This window comes from Canis lupus, chromosome 7 (genome assembly GCF_011100685.1).
Source record: "Canis lupus familiaris isolate Mischka breed German Shepherd chromosome 7, alternate assembly UU_Cfam_GSD_1.0, whole genome shotgun sequence".
NCBI lineage: Eukaryota > Metazoa > Chordata > Mammalia > Carnivora > Canidae > Canis > Canis lupus.
Window position 1 is genome coordinate 63120172 of NC_049228.1, and position 19691 is coordinate 63139862.

The 19691-nt window shown below is 40.7% G+C and overlaps 1 long non-coding RNA gene across 4 annotated transcripts in view; it reads left to right on the forward strand.

The window, feature by feature from the left end:
• LOC111096793 overlaps positions 1-19691 on the forward strand; it is an 87084-nt gene that overhangs the window by 20270 nt on the left and 47123 nt on the right. For all 4 annotated transcript variants that reach the window (XR_005362549.1, XR_005362546.1, XR_005362547.1 and 1 more), the window contains exon 4: positions 11041-11228. This is a non-coding gene — a long non-coding RNA (uncharacterized LOC111096793). The remainder of the gene's footprint in view (positions 1-11040; positions 11229-19691) is intronic.

Genomic DNA, 19691 nt, shown 5'->3' on the forward strand with positions numbered 1-19691 from the left:
CTCTGTGTTTGCCCTGAGAAGAGGTTCTGAGTAAATTGGGGGGGGGGGGGGGTGATTTATTTCATCCCAGAATCATCTGTGCTCCATCTACTAATAGTAAATGAAGAACAAAGAATCCTCCCCATTCTTTGAAATATGGGCCCTTTATTAAAAAAAGAAAAAAAAAGAAAAAGAAATATGGGCCCTAAAACAGCAAGTCTATTTTTAGTTATTTAATAAATTTCTTCCTTCACAATTTTCTAATTTCGTGTGCCTCTGAATCACAGTCAATAATGTATCTAATGCTGATAATAGCCCTGGCATAAAACACTTTTCACTTTGGTGGGGTTCCTATGAGGTCCAACTATTTCGAAGGTGGTATTAACGGTGACAAATGAGAGAGAAAGCTTTTCCTGTTAACTCCTTTCTTTTCTTCCGATAAGAGTGAAGCTGTTTTTGTAGTGAAGTTTACATGAAGAGCTGTGTTGATTCAGATACTTTGGCTCTGGGAGCAGATACAATGTTAAATGTAGGATAGTCTGAAAAAATGGAGTAAGTCATCCTCAGCTCTCCCAAATGCAAAAACTTGGCACATAGCGCTTTTATGTATGTATGCATGCATGTATGTATGTATTTTGGAAACTAGTAATTTAAATTTCTGATAATAACGATGTTTGCTCTGAAGAGAAATTGCATCAGAGGGACACCTGAATGGCTCAACAGTTAAGCTATGCTTTCAGCTCAGGGCGAGACCCTGGAGTTCAGGGATTGAGTCCCACATCAGCCTCCCTGAGGGGAGCCTGCTTCTCCTTCTGCCTATGTCTCTGCTTCTCTCTGTGTGTGTCTCTTATGAATTAATAAATAAAATCTTAAAAAAAAAAAAAGAAATTGCATCAGAGAACTATGTCTGAGTGATGTGGTAACATTTCTGAGTGCCTGCGTGTCACTTCACCTAAAAATATTTTAGCATATATCTCTGAAAAATGGATTCATTTTCAAAAACACACACAAAACTGAAAATTAACAATTAGCCCCTAATATTACTAATTTTCAGTCAGTGCTCGCATTTCCCCAACTATGTTGTAAAATTTTTTTCTTACATTTTGCTTTGAATTGGGGTCCAAATAAGGCCCACATGTTGGAATTGCTTGTCTCTTCTAAGTCTATACATTCTTTTTCTATCTTTCCCTCTTCCTTCTTAATGGCTTTTGTTGTTGCAGAAAGAAGGATCTTGCCTAAAGAGTTGCCTACAGTCTAGATTTTGCTCATGTCATTTAAAGTGAATTTCTTGTAAGTTGGTAGTTACACGTGAGGCTTGGTCGGATACAAATTTGACTTCTGTTGGCAATGGGTGGTGCTGTATACCTCCATTAAATGGGCCAGGATATCTGGTGGTCTTTCTTGGTGCTGTTAGCAACCACCAATGACATCCACCTAGCACCATTAGGATCTACTTCATTCACTTCATCATGGGCTGCAAAATGGTGCTATCATGCTATCCTACTATATCATTGCTTCTTCATTGAGTTGATAGAAGATTTCCGTAAAGAGGAACTTCCTGTGATCAACTACCAGGGAATGCTGAAGTACAGCTCATGGAGAACAGACAGAATTCCCTGCTTGCTTCTTTCCCATTCTTTCCCAGTTTTCAAAATAAGGAACTCATTCCCTAGAATCCTACAAAGACAGTCAATGAGCTTTTTCCTAATTATCATTATGTAATCATGGACTTAAACATATACAATTTCCTTATTACCTTTACTGCTGATCAAATTGTCCCATCTTTGGCCGATGACCACCTCTTCAAATGGGCTTCATAGTGTTCTTAATACCTCCCTATCATCTTTGATAGCTGCCTTCGATAGGAGGATAGCATCCTTTTGTACATTTCCTACCCAGACTTGGGATCAGCCATTTCTCCCTAAAGTCCTGATTCCTTTAGTGATTGAAAGGCTTTTAGAGATGCTGATGTTAGGCACTAGAGTTGCTCTTTGTTCTAGGTTCATTTTTAGTTTCTGTTCTTTCAGTGGACAAAACTAGAATACATAATTTTTTTTCTATTACATTTTCTATTATGCACTTTTCATAATAGAAAATTCAAAATAGGGCAGCCTGGGTGACTCAGCGGTTTGCCTTCGGCCCAGGGTGATCCTGGGGACCCGGGATTAAGTCCCACATCGGGATTTGCATGGAGCCTGCTTCTCCCTCTGCCTGTGTCTCTGCCTCTCTCTCTCTCTCTCTCTCTCTGTGTCTCTCATGAATAAATAAATAAAATCTTTAAAAATAAATAATAATAAAAATTTAAAAAGAAAATTCAAAATAACACAAGCAGAGAAAATAATATAATGAACTTCTTACCGACATCTCCCCCAGTTTCAATAGTTATCAACTCTCACACACAAACATATGCATACAATACACACACCTATGTGTACACACTCAAATCCATATAGATACTAATACTTGTACATAAGATACATCACATCAAATTAATACTATAATACTCCAATTCAACCACGGGACCATATGATTTTTGCTTTACCTGAAAATTACAATTGTCAGCTTCTTAATCCCAACAGTCTCAGGATAGCAAAACCAGCATTACCACCAACACTTTTCTCTGTGTTGGTGGGGGAGGCAGTTCTTCTGTCCTTAGGGTGTATCCCAATGAAGATAAACGATTAACTATACTTAAACATCACCTGGTTACTTCTGTGTATGTTTATGCCATCAACTGGATATACATTTATCTAGGTTCACTTGTTTCATTTTTCTTTCACTTTTTTGTTTTTTCTTTCAAATTTTATTTTGTTATCTAAAATATTTACATGATTCCAAAATCAAGTCCATAAGATACATTCAAAGAACCCTATTACCATCTCTAGGCTTTTTCCATGCCATTCACTCACTCTCCATAGATAATTAATTTATTTTGTGATTTAAGGTTATAGTGTTTAAAGAGAATATATAGGCAGACAGGCACAAAATCTGCCTTTCGTAGGGAAAAGATGGTGAACTCTACCTACTTCTCTTTACCCTGTGTTTTTCACTCAACATCACATCATGGAGGTAACTCCGTGGTGGGATTTGAATATATACTTCTATTCCTTTTTACACCTGCATAATCCTTCATTGAGTAGATGTTCCATAGTTCATAGTTCAAACAATCCCCTGTAACTGCATTTGAATTGCTCCCAGGTTTTGTTCTTACTAACAACACTGCAATTGCTAGCTTTGTGACTATATTTTAATATTTTTGCCCATATATCTTTAAGATAGATTCTTGGAAGTAAGATTGCTGGGTCAAAGGATAAAGGCATATAAAATTTTCGTAGATATTTCCAAATTCCCCTCCACAGGAGTCATACCATTTTTCATTCCTTTTAGCAATATATGAGCATGCTTGTTTCCCCACAGCCTTGCCAACAGAGTTGGTTGTCTAACTGCTGGACTTTTGCCAATCTGATAGGAAAGAAATAGCATCTCAATGTAGTTTTATTGTGCATTTATTTTATCATTAGTAAAATTGAGTCCATTTTCCCACGTTTAAGAGCCACTTGTGTTTCATTTTCTGTATACTGTTTGCTCATATCTCTAGCACACTTTATGGTTGCTGCCTTTTTTGCTCTATTTTTAGAAGTTCTTTGTAGTTTAGAGATATTGATAGAAATAATATTTTATCTGTAAATAAGCAAAATATTTATTAAAGATTTTATTTATTCATGAGAGACACACAGAGAGAGAGGCAGAGACATAGGCAGAGGGAGAAGCAGACTCCATTTATGCAGTGAGCCCTATATGGGACTTGATTCCACGACCCCGGGAATGCGTCCTGGGCCGAAGGCAGGTGCTAAACCGCTGAGCCACCCCGGCGTCCCTGCAAAATATTTTTTAATGTCATTTGCCTTTCCCTCAATATATTATGTGTCTATGTATTCATGTGCAAATATTATATTTTATGTATCCAAATACACCATTTTTTTCCCTTATTGGTTCTAGATTATGAATCTCAGGAAGGCTTTCTTTACTCCCAGGTTATAACGGAGTTCACTTGTGTTTTCTTTTTTGTGCTCTGTGATTTGATTACTTGGCATTTAAGTCTCTATTCATTTGGAATGTATCCTGGCATATGCTGTGAGGAATGGATCTAATTTCATCTTTTTCCATATGGCTATCCAGTTATCCCATTATTGCTTCTTAAATAGTCCACCTTTTCCCCTATGATTTGAAATGCTATCCTTATTATACTAAATTATATGTACTTACCATATTTATTTGCTATAAATTTCACATGTGAGTGAATTTGTTACCAGATTTTTCCATCTTGTCCCATTGCCATTGCCAATATCAAAATGGTTTAATTATGGAGGTCTTACTCTACATATTAATATCTGATATGCCTAACTCCTCCCTCATATTCTTTTTTTTTTTCATGGTATTCCTGGTTATTCTTGCCTGTTTGTTCTACCAAGTGGACTTTATCTATACTGAGAAAAAGATTGATGGTGTTCTCTTCGTTAATAATTTAAATTTATTTATTAGGGAGAACTGACAATTTTATGATGTTGGGTCTTCTTATTCAAGTACATGATATGTCTTTTCATTTGCTTAAATTTTTTTGTCTCTTTTGGAAGTGTAATATAATTTTATGATATGGATTTTGGACATTTCTTGCTAGTTTTTCACCTAAGTTATTTATTTTCATTTTTCCCATTGTAAATGGGCTATTCTCTTTCATCATGCTTTTTGTTCATGTATATATCTACATATCTATATCTATATAGGCTATTGGCTTTTTATGATAAATGTATGACCTACTGAAATTATAATTTTATAACCTAAGTCCTTGTATTGTTTGTAGTAGTGTTTCATTGATTCTTTTCCATTTTTATTACAATATATAATCTATTATTTGCAACCAAACATAATTTTACCTCTTTTTCTTTATTTTTCTGAAAGATTTTACTTATTTATTTGACAAAGAGAAAGCACAAGTAGGAGGAGCAAGAGACGGAGAAGCAGATTCACTGCTGAGCAGGGAGCCCAATGCAGGACTCTATCCCCGGACCCTAGGATCATGACCTGAGCCAAAGGCAGACACTTAACCAAATGAGCCACCCAGGTACCCTACCTCTTTCTTTTTCAACTCTTATGCTTCCTATCGGTTTGTCTTGTCCAATTGCAGTGGCTAATCCCTCCAACACAAAAACATTTACTCTTTGGCCCTAAGCAGAAGAACCTTGTTGACACCTATTGTGAATTATATAATTTCTTGAACAAAAAAATCAAAGAGTTTATTCACTAGTGCATTTTATTCTTAAATATCCCTTTCCATCATTTGTTTCCTGAATATAAAGTTCAGTTCTTATTTGCCTTCTTCCTCTCGTGCCCATAACTAGTGTGTCAACTGCTTGAGGACTGAAATCTCTTCTCACTCAACTTTTTTATCCTCTCAGAAGCATGTCCACATGAGGAGTTCGAATATGTTGGATTAAACTGACTTGGATTTTCATAAACCTATTCTGTTGAATATATTATAGAGTTATTTTTTTTTCTGTATCCACAGAAATTTCTCATTTTCCCTTTTTCTCACTCACCATTTGTTATTGCTTTCCCTGGAGTAGAAAGACTCTCTCCTGTTGACCTCACATGAAACTCATCCCTGTTGCTGCCACTGCCACCTCTTATTGATTAAGTGCTTATGTCTCTAACGCCTTGTACAATCCCCTGCTCCCACCCATTCCTCCTTTCCTCACACTTCTAATTATTTTACTCCCACCTGCAGACTCAGTGGCTTTAGAGCCTCCCTTAATCCTTTTTTTAAAAGGATGTGGGTTATGAATTATAAACACAGAAAAATGTAAATATAAAATGAATATCTTCTTCATTTTTAATTACGGAGAGATACAGTTTTATAATAAATGATTTTCTAGGTCAAAGGAAAAGTATATATATTTTGTGTGCTTGAACACTATAAAAATTACTAATAACATTTCAAGTGTATTAATATTTAAACAAATTACCCAATGCTTCTTGTTAGAGTACAGGACTCTGCTGTTGTGTCATTCACAGTTTTGTAATTTGGTGAATTTCTTTAATCAGTTATGAATTATAGGAGAATTTAAGTTGCAGTTTGAGGCCAAGGAGTGTTTTCTAGTAGTGACTGTTACTTCAGAAAGCAGGCATGATCCCAACAAGGGTACTTCTTACAGCAGTCAGAGCACCCAAATCACCCTGCATTTCTTCTTTGCAGAAGATACACTTGTGTTCACTTCCTGTCCTCTGCCCAGAGAGACCCCCTGACTTCTTGGGCTTTCTCTCAGGAGCTGGGTGGGGCTGGTTTGTGATGCCAATAGCTACAGCCCAATGACTTCCAGCTAAAATCCTGGCTTGATTTAATACATGGTAATGAGCATACTCATCTCCTGAGGCTGTTTGGAGGTTTACTTTGTTTCTTGCTCAAGAACACTGACAAAAAAAAAAAAAAGACTAAAAATAAATAAATAGATAGATAGATAGATAGATAGATAGATAAAAGAACACTGACTACCAGGACTGGCTCACAGTGAGTAGTGAGTAAACGTTAGCCCTACTCCCGACTCGGTCCTCCGCCTCCCAATCTGCCCTGCATGTTGGTGAATTTCCCATCTCTTCTATAAATTCAACAGGATATACTGCTATTTACCCCCAACTACCTACCCCCCACCCCCACCAAAGGCAGAAAAGCCAACTCCTTGGGAAGCCTTTGGCACTGTCAATCAAAGTGTTGCTCACCTGATATTGCTCATGTGGATCTATGAACCATTTGCTGGAGTAATTTGGTGCTGTGCCTTCTGAGAGGCCAAACGACCGAGAGCCTTGGAGATCATCGAATGTAACCCTCTCATTTTTCACACGCGGCCCAGAGAGGCCACATGGATTGCCCAAGGTCACAGAGTTAATTATGGCAGAGCAGGGGCTGCTTTCGAGGTTTCCGCCTTCCCAGTGCAAGGCTATTCCACTACACACCGCTGTCGTTTTACTCCTGATTTAGCAGTTCTCCCTCTGGGTGATAGAAGCCTGGAAGCAAATGTCTAAATGTGGCATATTATCTAAAATTAAATTTGCACAATCGCAGCCCATTCAATTCAAGAAGCTCTGAACTTTAATACACTTGAGTCATACTTTTGCAGACAGAATTTTGGTCAAAGTGAATTCTTAGTTCTGAAGACAAGCTTAGGATCTAGATGTGGCTTAGGATCTCCTTTTCAAAAAGAAACCATTGAAACAAGCACCACTCTGATACTGGCCAATCAAATTTGAGCGCATCAGTTCCTTCAATGGAAGCTCTTGCCTTTTTGGTAAAAAACAAGCTAGGCCCACAGTTCCACTGATGGTGGTACAAACATGTATTATACTTTGGGGCTCTGTCATTCTTTGGTGACAGTGTATAGAATATATATTAGTCAGTTACGAAATTTTTGAATTAGATATCGGGTCTTCCTCCAAACCTTACACTGGCTTTTTCAGGAGTGAAGACAGTTAGCTACTGTATTTAAAAATTCTTTGATGCTATTATATGACATTTACAAAGAGGTCAGTAGATAATGCTTATTTTTTTATCTTCATATGTTTTTCTTGTGTTCTTTCACTGATTTCAGTTTTAAAATACTTATTTTCAAAAGATATTTAGGATCTTGGCAGGGGAGGTGGTTCTCTAAAGTACTCTCAAGTCATACCTAGTGTTTTAATTTGGGGATGAATAATTTAAATTGTTTTTGTTTTTAATAAACCAACAAGTGCCTTGTGAAGTTTCAAATGGAGATGAAATAGGCAAAAAAATGTATTTCTGACAATTACTTTAAAAAGTAAGTTGAGGAGGATCCCTGGATGGCTCAGCGGTTTAGCGCTGCCTTCAGCCCTAAGTGTGATCCTGGAGTTCCAGGATTGAGTCCCACGTCGGGCTCCCTGCCTGGAGCCTGCTTCTCCCTCTGCCTGTGTCTCTGCCTCTCTCTCTCTCTCTCTCTCTCTGTCTCTCATGAATAAATCAGTAAAATCTTAAGAAGAAATTAAATTTAAAAAATAAAAAGTAAGTTGAATCTGACAAATCCAATTTTCCAGGAAGTATTATGAAAATTTGTGGACTAGATTTCATAGATTATGTTTTGAAAAAGAAAATTTAAATTAATATCTTTTATTACATTTTTAAATTTGAAAGAAAAGTAGTGGGGGGGGGAGAAAACTCAATAAACAAAAGTAGATTTAAAAAAAAGTTAGCTTCAATAGAGAACAGTGTCTGTATAGTTAGCCTTAAAGAAGTTCTCCTTGGAGAACACAAGTGTTTGCACACATCAAATGTACATAGCAAGCACTAAGAAGATATCCCAGACCCAGATCAAACTTTAATTTTTTTTATTAGAAAAGCAAGAATATAGACCAATTGCAGGCAAATGGACCCAGCTGCAGATTCAAGTTAATCTCTGTAACTGGTAACTTCACATTGGTTTAACTGAAGTGTAATTCACTTTAGAGAACACAGTCTCAGCCACTGACAACCACATGGAACAATGTTTAGAGCAGGGCTTGCAAGTGTGTCAAATGTGGTGAGCCAAGTTCCCCTTCCCTGCTCTGGTAGCTTGCTGTGTGTATTCTTGTGGCTGAGCCATGGCTCTTCCCAAGGAAGCAATACCAAGGTCACAAAGAGGGCAGGAATCATAGTTGACACAATGTACAGACACTTATTTTGTAGAGTTCCCAATTATCTCCTGTGCTTAGTTCAAATATCTTATTTGTCTCTTGGACACTATTTGTGCTATCTGGAATTGATCCTACATTTGACCTAAATAGCATCCTTTCAATGGCATCTACAAGCTATTCACATGAAAATGTGGAAGAGTGAAGAAGGCTGGGAAATCTAAGAGAGTCAGAAACTATGACTGAAGACACTTTGAGTGTGGGACTCACCTGGAGAGGCATAGAAAACCAGAGATCATGTTCTTGGCACAAAGAAAAGGTGCCCTGAGAAGTGGGGAGAAATCACACAAAGAAAGATAATAGAGCCCTAAAGCCAGCCTGGAGACTGAAGAGTTGCTTTGCCCAGTCTCTCTAAAGGTGCTTGGGGCAAGCAGCTCTGAATGCCACTATAGGACAGCGACATTGACTCTATCCAGCTTTTAGAACATGCTCACCTCCTATTTTTGTCACTCCAGCCGAAATGTGTCAATTGGTGTTTCACAGTAGTGTTCCTGCAAGAGCAGTTCAGGGATCACCTGCATTAATAACAACAGAAACAGTTAAAATGAGGATGCCTGAGTCATCTCCACATCTCTTGTATCACAGTGTCCAGAGATGGGCCATAGAATTGGCATTTTAATCAGCTTTCCTAAATATGCATTTAGAGTATGAGAACCATCGGAGCTGTTCATTTGATGTGTCATATGATCGCTTCTCTTTACCAGATCAACTAAGATTTACATAGTAGTTCTATCTTATAAAGTATGTTTACATATATCATCTCACTTTTATCCTCACAACAGTCCTATAGGATCCTGATTTTACAAATAGGTGAATCATGGCTCAAAACTTCTAAGTGTTTCTATCAACTGCCCACCTATAAAGAGTGACCCTGGAACACGATACAGGGCCTGTGAATTTCAAATTTGATGCCATTTCTGTCAGAGTGCGCTCACTCCCTCATTCCACTCATCTTGAGATTAGGTAAAGAAAGTGTCACCAGGTGAATGTGTATGCTCTGGTCCAGGCCTCGGGGCTGGAGTTTACCATAACTGCAGGCCAAGGATGCAGGAGAAAATAAACAGCCTCAGGAGCACGGGTCTTGAAAGTTCAAACCTATAAACCTTAAAGGGATGGGAAATATGAGTCCTAAGAGGCTTACAGTGGTTCTTTGTTCCATCGAAGCAAATTACACAGTGATATCACGAATTGATGCAAATTCAGTCATCTGTCAACCTTTCAGGGGCCGCTACTCAATTACAGGAACTACCTTTTACTTTTTTTTTTTTTTTAATCCTTTTTCTCTTTTGTTTCCGTTGTCCTCCTTTGGGCCACTTTGTGGCTTATTTATACTTCCATCCCTCTGGCGCTAAGAAAAGGGGGAGAGAGGAAATAAAACTGAGTGAATATTGGTGCCTGTTAGCAGGTTGGTGGAAAAGCAGTTGCAACTATCACTTTATATCAGGTTTCAGAATTATTTGTGTGTTCCAATTACCCATGTTGTCTACATCCCCTATTATCCTAGGTAAGTATTACATTACGGTATCGACACAGCTTCTCAGCAAGTGTATCACTACTTGCTCAGTGCAATTGGCTGCAACAATTCATGACTTTTTTAGACAAACACAGCATGAATGATCTCAAATCAACTCTCAGTTATTCAAGGGTTAATGATCCAATGTGTGAGTTTTACAAGCACTTTGCTTCTTCCCCATCTCCCTCCTGTTCTCTAGCTTTAGGTCATTTGGTTGCTTATTAGCATCTCCACCAGAGAATATATAAGTTAAATTAAACTCAAACTAATCTTTTTCACTATGATAGTGGCTTTTGATGTAAGCTGTAATGAGAGAAGGAGGTCAAACAATAAAATATTTTTTTCTGTGTGTTTTTTTTTTATTAAATTTCCAATCTTACCCCTTTCCTTCATTAACACAGAAAAACTAGAGTTAGCTTTAGCCTTCTTATGGAATTATGGTATTCAAGTCTCATCATTGCCAAAAAAGGTTTCATTGAGCTGCTAAGAAAATGGGACAAAAATGCTCCGGTGCTTTGAAAAAGTGTACAATACAAATTTCACTGATAGACCAAAGGGTTGAGAAAAACAACTCTAAATCGTCCAATAACCTGTCCAAGCAATTTAGCGTGGTGTGAAAGTCAGGAATTAGCACCTCAAATGGATGAATTCGAGTTTCATCTTTTCTCCCTTTTTCTGTTCACCCTCTGCCGGAGGTGCTAATGAACAGTGAAGTGGTCAAAAGGTAGGCAGTAGCAGGAAAGAGAAAAAAGCCTGGTGATTACCCTCCAAACATGAAAGATAGCCAAATGTACTCTTCTTTCTCTTTTTTTCAGGCTTCCAAGAAACTTCCCTTCCTCTTGGTGTAGCTGGAAGCTCTCTGCCTGACTCATCCTCTCACCAGTATGCTGGGGCCACCTAGAGCAAGGGCAACAACCTCTTGCTGTCCCCTATGTGTCTTTACAGGCCAAAGGCAAGTGCGTAACCCCTTCTGAGGGAGACCTCTGGACCTGAGCATTCTCAAGTATGTAGAACTTGATGTAGCATCTTATTCAGCCAGGACCCTATATTATGTTGTAGGAATGTATAAATCAGCATGGATTTAGCTGCCAGGCATCAGGAATGTGTTTTCTAGCTGGGGTACTTGGGTGGAAATCTCTCCATCTCTCTTTTTTTTTTAAAGATTTTATCATTTATTCATGAGACAGAGAGAGAGAGAGACAAAGAGACAGAGACACAGGCAGAGGGAGAAGCAGGCTCCATGCAGGGAGCCCGATGTGGGACTCTATCCCCGGAACTCCAGGATCACACCTTGGGCTGAAGGTGGCACTAAACCACTGAGCCACCCAAGGATCCTCCCACCTTATTAATAAGAAATTCTACCATTACTTTCAAAAAGATTAAATGAGAGACATGTTAGAAAAATAAAATTATATCACTACATGACCTATTATTAATTTCAAACTAGCCTGTGTTCACACTTGTCTAGGGGAAAAATATATTTCTGTAAGATGATGAACTTTATTTTCATAAGATTTTAGGGATATGTGTGTGTGTGTAAAATTCTTTCTCGTTTCACCAACAATGTATCTGTTTGCCTCATCTTATTAATCTATCAAATGGGGTAATAATGACTGACAAACTTGAAAGTTCCTTGACCAGTAACATAAACATGATAATACAGAAAGTTTCATGTCTTGGGGAATACTTGAGAGTGAGTAATAATCAAAGCATTCAGCCCAGTATAAGAAAAATAATATTGCATAAACCTCGCACTGCATGCTTTTATTAAATCTAGACTTCATGTCTCTCCGTGGCAAGTGGATCCCCAAAGCCCAGGCAGCAAAAAATGTTAGTGCCTCCTCTGAAAATAAAGTTAACAATATCTAACAAACATATGAATTATCCATTGTTAAAGTTTTACAGAACAATTTCATTGTGGTGGCGGGGGGAGTCTATTTTCCTTAAGATGTGCTATCCATCTACCTCAGGCCCAGAAATTACATCCTAAATAATTAAAATAACAATGCACCTGCACTGAGACTCCAGCAAAACGGTCTTAATAGTGGGGATCTGGACAGTCCATGGAAGGGACGGATGGCAGCCAAGGATAGAATTAACCTTCCTTTCACATAGCAGACTGTTGGGTTTAGAATCATTTTCTTTATGGCTTTTCCTAATGGTCCTGGAGGAAAGAAGTCCACTCCTGTCCCAAAATATTCATCCGGATACCATGTGAAATAAGATAAGGTGGTGATAAGACTGCCTGACCTCTGTGCTAACTCCTAGCACTTAAAATTCTGTTCTTGTAACAGGAATTCTGATTTACTCTTCACATCACAGATGCAAACGCATCAGATATTAAACGAGTGAGGATTACCCTGATGCCCTGCTTTGCAGGCTTCCTTTGAAGGCTCCAGGGGATATAAGGCATTTAGCTGTTTCCTTTCTTTCCCTCTGGAGGCATCTGGCTAAGTCAGGTGGAGCACATTCCACTCTCCCATTTATTACACGCTCCCTTCCTGCACTGGCTTTTCCCCCTTCCCACTACTCTGTCTTTCTTGGCCTTTGCCAAACATCTTTATTCAGAACCAAATGCTAGGTTGGTTTCTGGAATTTCCATCAGGATAAAGAAGAGAAGGAGCAGACTCATGTCAGGGACACTCCCTGAAAACCTGGAAGTCTCTGATTGCACACGCGCGCACACACACACACACACACACGTGGATGTAGCTGTCGGTGGCCACCTCTCACTGCATACTCCTGCTTTATACATCCAATGCTGATAAAGGCCTTATTTAGCTTGAGGAGTGCAATTTGTTTAGCTGTCCCCCCAAAATAAGTCACATTTACCTCTTTCCAGAAGACAGGCCACTTGTTTTCCAAGGATGTCATAAAGAGGAAAATAGAACTTGGTTAATAGGTAGCAAGATACCTGCTATTCTTGTAAGTTCAGATCATCCACATAACTCTCAGGTGGACCCACCAAGCAGAACCCCAGGCAAATGCATAAACATTCTCTTTAGGATGTTGTTTTCTTTCTGCCAGTCAGCTAGGTAGATTCACAGCCAACCTGTGATAATGGTGTAAGGAGCATATTTTCTCTGTGGGTTGAGGGGAACGACTAGATCCAGCGAGGCAAGATCAGATGGCTGAGGGTCAAGTGCTTCCAGGATGGACCTGCCATGATACACATCTGGAGGCTCTCTGTTGACTTCTGCAATCTGTGTTCTACTTAGCATCCTACTCCCATTTCTGCCCACCTGTCTGCTTTCTGCCCAAGTCTGCTTCGGTAACCCTGGTGACCAGGAGGGGTTGGGAAGGATGAGAGCTCTCTGCAGAGCCCAGAGCCCAGCGGCAGGTCCTCTTCCTGCGAACAGAAGCAGCAGGAGCTCCGTGAGAGCATAGGTGGCTGTTGGGAAATATGATTTTTTTTTCTCTTCTCTCTATGCAGGATTTTCTTCCTGTTAACATGCTTCTCGAGGGCAAGGAGAAGTTCTTAGGAGGAGTTCCAGTCCCCAGCCCTTGCCGTGAAAAATTACATACATTTTTCTCCACTGATTTATTTATCTCTGGTGATTTATTGGGATTATTTTGGCCTCTGTCATAATCTTTTTAGAAAACAAATGCCCAAGATTCAAAAATATCAAAAAAAGCAAAAAGGATATTTAATGAAAAGGACCCTTGCCCCAGTTCCCCTGCCCAGAAACAAGTAAGATTACCAATTGTTTATCCTTCCAGAAATAGTCTTTGTGAGTACATCTCTGTATCTAAGATATTGTGTGTGTGTGTCTAAATTTATAAGCCTTTCCTTAGGTCAGGCTGCTGGAGTGGTTGGGGGAGTGGGGAGGTGGAGGGTCCAGCCCCTTATTATGGTTTTTAATGTGGCTAGTAGGACAGCCCAGTGGGCAGGGGCTGCTGGCAGATGCCCTGAGCCCACACCCTTATAGGGTAAACACTGTTTTTGTTGTTTTTATTTAAAAAACACAACAAAACTCTTTGTGTGTGTGTGTGTGTTTACATATACATTTTTTGAGTAACAAAAGGGAATGCCTGCATATACACTACTCATCTTACTTTTTTCCACATAACAAAATAACTTTAAGTTCATTTGATATCAGTATATTTAGAAATACCACATATGATGAACACATTGCCATTATGGTTTTTCAAATGACAAGAATAGGAAGGAAGGAAGGAAGGAAGGAAGGAAGGAAGGAAGGAAGGAAGGAAAGAAGGAAGGAAGGAAGGAGAAGAAAGACAAATGAAGGAGGGAAAAATGAGCACCCCAACTATTTATGGTTGCTATTTGTCAAAGCATCTTTCTTTGTGAAGGAGCATCTATCATTTCTCTTGTGGACAGAGGGCAGTAACAGTGGGTTTGTCTTTGTTGTTGCTGTAAAACCTAAATTTATGGTTTCCAAACCCAGTTTCATCTGTTACTTTCTGTATTAAGGACGCACTAGGTCCGAGGCATCCTCCAGCATCCTTTCGAAGGAGAGATGGAACCTCTTCTCCCTGCTTCACTAAGCAAGAAGGCCACGGGCTAGAACAAGTCGCGGCTGTGACTGCTTTTGCAACCCTGCATCGTGGCCTCTGTCTGGGTGAAGGGGGCAGTACTCAGCTAAGGACGGAGGAGCAGGTGCATGTTGTTTCCCTCCCATCCCCAGTCATGAAAATAAACGTTCCATCTGTCTTTCTCACAGAGACTCATGGGAAACAAGAGTGCACGGCACAAAGTGTAGCATGTCCTGATTTCCCTGCCTGTGAGCATCACCACAAGGGGAAGAAAAGAGAGTGCAACCCGCCTCTGGTCTGAAGATGCACATGGAGCAGGGCAAAGAGATGCAGGCCACCGGGGCCCAGCTCTCCATGTGGCATCCGAACCATAGGACGTGTGCAGATACCGAGTGCTAGAGCTAAGAGTTTCAGGGTCCCAGACATTTCCCCAAGGACTCTATGTGATCTGGCATGTGGCCTCAGTGGCTCTCCATCCTGGGGCCCTGACTGTTGGAGCTCTTTTGCTCTGCATTGGGCATTTTCTCTACTGCGTTGAGCTTTTCTCTGCTGAATGCTCTAAGCCAACCAACCACCAGGTATCAAAAGATGACCAGCAAGTAGTCAGGACTCGGGGAAGGAAATGGGATCAGAACCCCATCTCCATCATCTGTTGAACCTCAGTGCCTCAGTCTACTCCTCTATAAACTTCGGATTAATCTTACAGGGTTGTTATGAGGATGCAACAAAGTGCCAGGGAGAGCTGGCTAGCACTTAACGAGTATGCTATTAAGTAATCTCAGGCCTGTAAGGGAGGTAACTATAAACTGTTGTGGTTTGACCAAAGTAAATATTCTAAACGCACTTGCCAGTGCTTCCAGAACATTGCTGTGCATTCTAGGCTTGACTCACAAGGCCACGTGGGCCTGGCTGGCAACGTCACTATGGAGTGTACCGTCGTAAGTCAGCAGAGAGGCCTCAGGCTCAGGATGGCATTGGCTCTTTCTCCTGCCACTAGTCTGGCACCTGGGAAAAGAGGCTGTTCTTTCTCAACTCGGTTTCCTCATGTGAAAACTAGAGACAGGAGCAATCACTGCTTTGTAGCAATTACTGCTTTACAGTCTTGGGAGTGCTGAATGAGGTAACGTGTTTGAAAGCAATATTTCTTGAATAGCATGCAGTAAGTGTGCGATGAAACGGTCGGTTTCATGCAGCCATTGGCCCATAGAATTTCTGAACCTGAAAGATTCTTGGGGATTATTTGGTAAACAGCCCCCTTCATCTTGTAGATGAGAAAACACGTCGTAGAAATTCAGCATCTCACATTGAGATTCAGCAAATGTTCGACGGCCGGTGAGCTACAGAATCAGATCTGAGACCCAGGGGCTCTGCGGGCTCTCTTACCCTCTGCGGTTTTTTCTCGTGGCACAAAGTATTTGTTCTGTGCTGGGCAAGGGACTCAGGCCTTCAAATTTGTTTGAAACCTTGGGCAACCAATAGATTGCTTGAAAAGTTGTAAGACTCAAGGTCAAGCACTGAATTCTGTTTGCCATCTCAAGGTCTTGGCTGATTTTTTTTTTCTTTTAAGATTTTATTTATTTATTCACGAGAGACATACAGAGAGAAAGGCAGAGAGAGAGAAGCAGACTCCCCATAGGGAACCCGATGCCGGACTCAATCCCAGGACCCCGGGATCCTGACCTGAGCTGAAGGCAGATGCTCAGCCGCTGAGCCACTCAGGCACCCCTGATTTTTTTAAGCCCCCTTTCTTTTCGACTGCAAGTTCTTAACAGCCTCTCTACCCCTTTCTTGCCCCAGAAAGCCCATACACCCTCCCTCTTCACTGCCCTTACTTTATTTAACTACAGTCTGTAGCGAAAACCCTCTTCTCTCAAGTGAAATGAAGCAGCTGGCACCTTTAGGGCTCTCATATTATCATTATTATCATTTAACATTTATAAGTGCGCACAGTATGCTAGACACTCTAACATACAGTGGTGAGGAACTTGCCATCTAAATTAGACACAGATAGATCCACATAAAAGAGAAAAAGAGAGGCAGGGGGTGAGTGGGAAGTGGATGAGGCAAGGGAAAAAGTCAGGGTCGCTGCCACAACACTTCAAACTCTTGCTGAGCCAATGGCTGTGGAAGACTTAGGAAGACATATCCAATTTTTAGCAAAGTGATATAAAATTGCCCCGAAAGGGATTGTGTGAAACACCAGGGTTTGTTTTTTTTTTTTTTTTTTTCATTTCTGCCAGAGAATTTCGGGAAAGCACCTTCTTGCGAAGAGAACTGTGAGTTGTTCTAAATCTGCTCTGTCTCTGCCGCCTCTTTGCATCGGCTCTCCCCTCTCCCTGCACGGCCCCCTCCCCATGCACTTTTGGTTTGAACTCAGAGCACAGCAGGGAGGCAAGGGAATGAAGTGTGGGGCAGCCGGCATGTCTAATTCCATGACAGACATGTGGTGAATCTAAAGGCCACCCCTGGAAGCATCTTTGATCTCTGGAGCCCACTCTGCATTCTATTTCCCCTCCAGGGGTCAGTGCCCTAGGACTCCCCAGCCTCCCGAAAATCCCCGCCCCCACAGGTAAGCAGCCTGTTTTATAAGTCCAGTGTTGCCCACCCCCTACCCCCAGGAGAATTTGTTCTCAAAACTTGTGACTCTTCCTCCTGTTAATTATTTTTACCGTATGCATTTACTCCTTAGAACTTGAGGGGGAACATGACACTAGCTATAGCTGCAGGGAAATAGTTAAGCATTAAGTAGTTTCATCATAATTGAAACAGAATCAATAACTGAACAGTCTAATGAAATAAGGCAGAGAATATTTTTTTTTAAGATTTATCTTACAACTAGAAATTTGTACCTCTTAATCCCCTTCACGTATTTTGTTTAGCCCCTCCTCCCCCCATGTGCCCTGCTCCTCTGGAAAAAAAAAATATTTTAAGTGACAACTCTTCTGATAGCCTCTTGTTCATAAAAGTTGTCCATGGGTCACAAAGAGGGCCCTCCCAGGGGACAAGAGGAGCCCAGCCAAGGGCCCAGAGTACTTGCATTCTTAGCTCTCATGGGCTACTTGGTTTTCTCTCTTTAATGAACAGCAAATAAAAATCAAGAGTCCCTTTTATAGGAGCTAAGATACAAAACCAGCAAAAGTGTATCCATATCCTTAAAGGAGCTCAAAGCAAACCTAAAGCGTCTTCTACTTGAAAAAATAAGTAGTAGTCCCTTCTCAGGGCTAAAGTGAGCAGCAAAAATAACAAATGGTGCAGGGGGACAGGGGCCAGAGAGAAGAGCATCCTGCTGGGGCATCTGCACCTGGCGTTCACCTAGCTCCAGAGAAGTGGGAAAAGCACTGCCGTTTAAGCAAGAGGATAGCTCTTCTCACTTTACTCCTTCTCTGCTAGGTACATTATCTCAATTCATTATCTCGATGAATTATCTCAATTCATTCCTCTTCTGTATTCTAGGACCTCCAATGGTTTGATATGGCACATTCCCTGGATTTTTTTTTTAACTAAATTGAACCCTACATGAGCAGTCCCTGAAAACCAGGTACGGGCTGACCAAGGAGTTCAGGTCCACCAAGAAGGTGACATCAAGATGGGATGAGATCAGCAGATGCACCTGCAGAGGCTGGCAGAGTTTGCAGGGCAGCAACTGTGCAGCTCTGATGTCTATGGAAGGAAAGGTGGAAGGAAGGAATAGAAGGAGGGTTCCAACTGAGAGGAGTTTTAAGCAGGGTTCAGCTGGGTTCCTGAGGAGTCCTTGAGCCAGCATTGCTCAGGGGAGGAGAGGAGCATTTGGCCAGAACGGGCCTGCTGGAGCTCCCTGGCCATCACTGCCTGTGCGCAGCCGGTCAGAGGTGTGCAGACACGGTGGCGGATCCAGAAGGGGAACTGCTCTGGCCATCGGGCGCTTATGCTACGGTCGGTGGGAGCTCTGAGTTGCACATGTTGGTCGCAACTGCCTTACTTAACTTCGTTCCAGAAAGCCAGTCAAGAGAGAGCAGGACAGAGCAGTCTTGACCTGCAAGCCAAGTGCAGCTTTTAGCATAGTTTTATAGCAACAGCTTCCATTTATGCGTGTGTCAGCAACTGGATATAGTTTCCATGTTAGACATCCTGTACGTCCAATGAGGCTGCTATTATTAACCTATTTTACAGACCAAAGATTAAGTCTTAGAACAATTAATGTTCACACAGCAATTGTTGGTGGAGCCAGAAGTCAAACCTAACTCTCAATTCCAAAGCCACTATACTGAAATAACTTCTTGATTGGAGCGGTTTATAATGTACTTAATTCCTGCTTATTACTACAGTAGTGTTATTTTCATATAATGTTATGACTAGAGAAGAAACCACTCCTAAAATCATGTAAGACTTTGCACTCACCCAAGACATTTGCTTGGCAGCCCGCTCTGCTCATGCTCACCACGTCCCTCCATTTTTCTGAAGAACCAAAATAAAACCTTTGTCTATTTATTGAAGCTCTGCCTTAATAGACGGCAACTCTAACTGAATGTCATTCTCGGATATATGGAGACAGTTCCTAAAAATGCATACTCTAACCATGACCCAGCAGCAGAGACCTAAGCTCCTAGATACTTACTGTGCTAATAAACAAAAGCAGCAGAAAAAATTCTGCAAAGCTCCACAATGCTCATATTCACAAATGATATCAGATATGCCCACACATCTATGGCCTACATTAAAATCTCATTCTTATCAAAGAGCTAAAAGTCCAAATTGGTGCTGTTCAAACTTGACTAAAAAGATATTAAAACAACAAGCCTGTAAAAACCAAGTTAGCCTCATTACAAAGAAGAAAGTACAACCAAATCTGAATATTAACATGTAGAGATCTGTCATAGCTGATGGAGAATATGGCTTGATACTACGCAGTTTCCCTTGAAAAGCCTAAAAGGACGCTGTCAAGTTTGACAGGCCTAAAACGCAGCACCCACACACACCCCTGCATGCAAAT